Below are 6,000 nucleotides of genomic sequence, written 5' to 3'. Positions count from 1 at the left end.
GTGGCCCCAGAGCCCAAGACAGATGCCACCACAGGTTGGATAAAGGAATGGATTGTAGTAAGTGGAAAGCCTTGGAGCTGGGCAGGCCTGGTACGAACCAATCCCACCAGACAGCTGTGGGGGCAGCTTGCTCTTCCTGCTGTGAAAACCTTCCGAGATCTCTCCATTAGGGATTCATTCATGTAGGAAGTGATACACCTGGGTGTGGCAGCCTTTGGGTGTGGCAGAAGGAAGAACAACAGAGCCTAGGAGTGGCACATTGCTAGAATTGACTTCTAATTATTTAATAAATTACTTCTGACATACATAGCAATTGTACGTATTTATGGGGCCATTGTGATGTGTTGATACATGTATACATTACTTTTGATCAAATCAGGGCAATTACCACATCTACCACCTTAATCATGTCCGGGGCCTAGGGTGGAACTAAATAGCAGAGTTCTTGCCTAGCGCCTAGCATGCTTGATGTCCTAGGTTCTATCTCTTGTATCACACACACAAGTTATCGTGTCTTTATGGAAAGGGTAAAGTGGTCGTATGTTCACCCGCTGTTCAGGTCAGGACCCTCATCAAGTTATTCTCAGAGCCTTTAGGGTATCCTGTGATGCTTGCTGGGGGAGAGGGGTCGTGTGTATTAGTTCTACACAAAGAACAATGGGTAAAGAGGCAATAAAAAGCTCCCTCAGTGATCTACGATCGGCCACTCTACATTTAGGAGTTGTTTGTAGGGAACAATGCATAAAGGCTTGTTCTTTATAGTCATTTATTTGTGATATTGCAGAGCAAAGCAATGAACATATACATGTACATATACATATACATCATATACATATACACCATATACATATACACATACATATACATATATGATATTTGAGAGAAAAACAGTCAGATATCATGTGGAAGCCTGTCAACAGGGCACTGATAACGTGAACTAGGCTCTGTGTGTATTGAGATCCCCTTGACAGGGCAAAGCTGGTGCCACCCACATGGAGTTCAGAACTACCCATGAAATTGTTAACACCCTACAATATGCTAACTCAGAGAATCAGCGTAGGATTCTGAAGTTGCGGATATATCTAGAGCGACTCTCTGTACATATTGGGATCACCATGTTCTAGAAGCACTCCTGCTGCTGTGAATTAATTAGCGTAGGGAGAAGGGAAGAACAAAGGTCTCTAGGCTGTACACTCAGAAAAGTGACTAAATAGCTCGAGATGCAAATAGCTCGTGTTGGTGGTGATTTACTGGCGTATATTGACAAACAGTTCACTAAAAATTGTTCGGCTTATTCATGTTTTGTAAATGTTTAAGCAGTTTGGGAGGTAGGTATGATAATGACCTGTATTTGGAAAGCTGAGGCAGGAGGATTGACTCAAATCCAAGGCCAGCTTGGGCTGCATAATGAGTTCTAGGCTAGCCTGAGTTACAGTATAAGACTCGCATCTCGACAAAAAGTGAATGATAAAGTTATTTCTTGCTTTTCTGTTTGAGCCTTTGCAGCAGGACCAGCCAGGCTTAAGCCATGCCGCTGGAGGGAAATTGATGTATTGTGTGGGAGTCTCCCTTTTCTCCAGCCACGTATACAGACTGTGGCCTACTGAGAGCTAATCTCTTAGACTCTACCTCCGGAGGACACAGAGCATGGGTATTTAGTTTCAGAATGTGACTATTTAATAGGTCACATAAAATCAAGTTAACACCCTTTTCTCAATGGTCACTTTTCTCATGTAAAACTATAAAAACACTTAACACTTCTTCCATGGAACCACAGGTTCTGTGTCTAATTTAATGTGGAATTAGAGAGCCATCTACCTTATACTTGATCTACCTGGTATTTTCTATGTGACCCATGAGCTTCAAAGGAGACGAGGACGTCCTAGTAACTTACAAACCAGCAGCAGGTTGGAAATCAAAGTCAAACAAAACTTCTCTGACTGCTTATACTAGACCCTGTTTTATATACACATATAACGGGGGTTACAGTTAACAGAAAGGACATACATCAGAACAAAAATGGCAACTGGTGTGGGAGTCCAGAGAAAATGTCCAGTGTTTGATATGAGCTCGACATATCAACGAACAGTCTCAGACCCATGGGAAATTGGCTGAGCCCTAACTACCCCAACCTGGGTCAAGTTGGCAAAGCCTTCTTCTGAATAACTGACCATTTTATGCAAAAATTAGCAACTTCCTCCTCCTGTGTTTGCAGCCCGAGACTGCTTGCATACAAGCACCTTCCATCAATACTGGCTAATTGCCCTGTCCCCACCCCCTGAGCTGAACTTAATAGTTATATGCTAAGAGTCTAGGTTATTAGAGATAGTTGCTGCCCCTCCATCAGACTTTGCACAACCCACCTGGCTCCAGTTTTTCTGTATGTGTGACTGTGTGACTTTGTCATTTTGTCACTGTCCCAGTCAGATTTCCAAAGCCCTAGCTGTGCAGGGAATAGTACCCTGACACCACCTCTGATAGCTATGGAGCCCACTCCTAGCCCCTAAAGCAAAACTCAGTTGTGATAAAGTTAGACTCTGCCACAAGTGTGTGCATGGGGCCCAGTGACCTGCTGAGCAACTGACAACATGCCAGCGTCTACCATGAAGCCTTTGCCAGTGCCCTTTGGGCTCAGTCTCAGCCTCATCACCGTCTGCTTCATCGGTCTGCCTCCCCCCTCTGATCTAGCTGGGAGGTTCCTGCAGATAGGACTTCTCTTCACACTTGACTTCTGTGGCTTGTGGAACTTGGAGAAGAATTGATGGAGAAATGTGTGATGATATTTCTGGGGAATTAGCCTATCTGGAAAGACATCTTCTAGCCTGGCAGAGTACTGGACACAGACACTTTCTCCCCAGAAGATAAAGTGCCGGGAGCTGGGAGAGGCTAAATCGTCCAAACTATTCAGGGTTCTTAGGACAGAAAAGCCAAATTAGCAAAAAGGACAATTTCTTTTATTAAAGCAGTGTCAGTCTTCAGATAGGATCAAAGAAGAACCAGTAGGGAACAGTGTCTCTCAGGGAAGCTAGGAGTGTCCAGGTGTGCAAGCATGACTGCCTGTCAAGTTGACAAAGAAAGAATTACAGGAAGTTCTGCAGGGCCAATGTTACTTCAAACATGGTTGGAGCTGATTAAGGCATGGGGTTAGGGAGCTTGTCAGAAGGCACGGTGGTTAAGAGTACTTGTTGCTCTTTCAGAGATCAATTCAGTTCGCAGAACCTCTCTAAGGGCACTTGTCTGAAACACACACAGAAAGAGAGAGAGAGAGAGAGAGAGAGAGAGAGAGAGAGAGAGAGAGAGAGAGAGAGAGAGAGAGAGAGAGAGAGAGAGACAGAGAGGAGGAGAGAAGAGAGAGAAATAAAAATGAATAAATAAATAATAAAATAAAGCTTAAGAGGTAGGATTGGAGATGAATTATAGCAAAAGGTAAGGCTGATCTGTAAACCTCAAGGTAGAAGAGAGATTGTTCCCAATCCCCCGTACCTCAGAAAGGAGTAACGAAATCTCATGAATGGCAAGTACACAGGGCTGTGCTGTCAAGCCTTCTCTGGTTGTGTTGAAGGAAGGTTCTTATGTGATGGGGCTGTTGCTTACCCTCTTGAACTGAGAAAAGAAACTTTTAAACCATCAAACAACTTTAAAACAAGGAAATCATCTTTTGCAATGTCATTTGTTTCTTTTCTTCCACTCGAAAGAACATTAAATAAACCATACGGCCAAAAAGTACCAACTTACATAAACTAAGCATTATCTCCAGTAGGTTTCACTAAATGATCTTCACAGCAAGTCGTGAATTGTCCCATTCTTGAAGACAGAGAGCAAGAGGCTATTTGTGGCTAATTCATGACCTCTCCTGGGCTTTTCCTGCGAAACAAGTTGGGGTTTTCCGGGGTGGGGGCTACCCTTGGGGGGGACTGGTGTTTTATTTTTGATCATCTGCTCTTGTCCTCATTAAAGAAAGGGAGACAGGGTTCTACCCAACATTGTCAAGGAAGTGTGAGTGTCCGTCCACACAGTTGATTTCAGCTTGATGCTGATCTGCAAGCCAATCTTAACCTCATCTCTTAAATATTCCACCGTTTCCCATAATATTTTGTGCCTGGAATGAAGCCTTTAATGCAAGAGCTCTTGAGGGATAATCATAATAAAAACTGTGACAGGTAGCCAGAGGATGATTGTGGGGGCAGTTCAAGGGGTGGTGGTAAGGTATGGGGTTCAAGGTATCAGAACTCCCAGATCATTCATATCCTGCAGGCTTTGTGGGAATATGTGAATTGACAGTGTATCTCCACGAAGTAACCAGTGCTGCCTGGTGGTGGAGAGGTTCTTCAAAGTATTTTGCTGAACTCATCTGAGACCCTCACCCCACATTCTTTAACAGACCTTAGAATCCAAAGCTAGCCCAGTAATAACTGATGCTGTGTCTCCTGCCAGCTAATCCCGGGCTCTTGGTAGTCAGACTTAAAAGTGAAATGAGGATCCAATTACAAGACTTGATTTTTTTTCCCTAAGTTTGTGAATTGTGGCCCTTGCTTATCTTACACCTAGGTGTGACTAGACGTTGTGTCAGCATAGGTCTGTGTGGGACACTGACATCTACTCTGGATATCTTAATCAAAGAGAACTTAATCATGTGACTCACCGTGGTCACATACGATAGGAGGAGTGAGGAGAGAAGCTGAGATATCTAGGGAGCAGGAGCATGGAAATACTATTACCACCGTGAATGGTTTTCTTGCTGTAGGCAGGGACCACTCTCATTAGCTAGGGGTCGCCACATGGAGCTTCTCTATCCTAGGCTATAGGAAAACTTTCTTAGCAGTGCGACACAGTGCAGCCTTAAAGAATGAAAGTCAATCACAGGAGACATAGCCCTTTACAGTCCCACTCCCACTCAGGGGTGTGGCAATCAGAAGGTGTATACCCTTGACACACAAAACTAGCCAGTACAACTGACCCCTTGTCAACTTGACACACAAACCCATCATTATTGAGCCTCAACCCTGATTTTCTTATTCATCTTCAAGATCTAAATAACTGAAAATCCCACAGTCTTTACAAATTCTTACATATTAAAATTTCAATCCCTTTAAAATATCCAATCTGCTTTGAAATTCAAAAAGTCTTTTTACAATTCAAAAATCTCTTAACTGTGGGCTCCACTAAAACACTTTATTACTTTAAGAGGGAAAAATACCAGGGCACAATCACAATCAAAAGCAAAATCAAACTCTAACTGTCCAATGTCTGGGATCCACTCATGATTTTCTGGGCTCCTCCAAAGGCCTGGATCACTTCTCCAGCTCTGCCCTTTGTAGCACCCACACTTTGTCTCCTAGGCTCCAGCTGCCTATACTCCGCTGCTGCTGCCGTTCTTGGTGGTCATCTCATGATACTGGCATCTCCAAAACTCTGCTGTCTTCTGCTGCAACTGGGCTTCACCAATAGCCTCTCACAGGCTCTTTTCACGATGCTAAGCCTCAACTTCTCTGCCTGACCCCTTCAGTCCTGGGCCTTAAACTGCCACTGAGGCTGCACCTTCACCAATGTGCTCTCCTGACCTCTCACAGTGCCAAGCATCAGCTGCTACCCCTTCATGTTTCAAAACCAGTACCACCTGGGTGACTCTTCCACATTACCAAGTCTGGCTTCAAACATGAGGTACAACCATGACTTCCTCTGGAACACAGCTTCTCTGTGCTCTCAGGAAATATTTCCCAGAAGATTTCACCTTAGTGGTGCTGGTCTCTTCTTAATCACTGCTAATTTCTTAGCTCCAGATAACCAGCATCGGTCATCCCAGTATTGCAAAAGTTTCACTTCAGTAGTTCTGGTATCTTGTTAATCACAGCTGATTCTTCAGCCCCACCTAACAAAAATCACAGAATCTTCATAATCAAAACAGCAATGGCCCTGATAAGGGTCTTTAATCTTCCCTCTGAAATGTCACAACCCAGGCCTCCATCTTCTGCACTGTTCTCAACATTATCTTCCAAGCTC

The sequence above is a fragment of the Rattus norvegicus genome, chromosome 3, assembly GCF_021556685.1.
Source record: "Rattus norvegicus strain SHRSP/BbbUtx chromosome 3, alternate assembly SHRSP_T2T, whole genome shotgun sequence".
NCBI classification, from domain to species: Eukaryota; Metazoa; Chordata; class Mammalia; order Rodentia; family Muridae; genus Rattus; species Rattus norvegicus.
The sequence above is the reverse complement of the archived record's forward strand: the minus strand, read 5'-3'. Positions refer to the sequence as shown.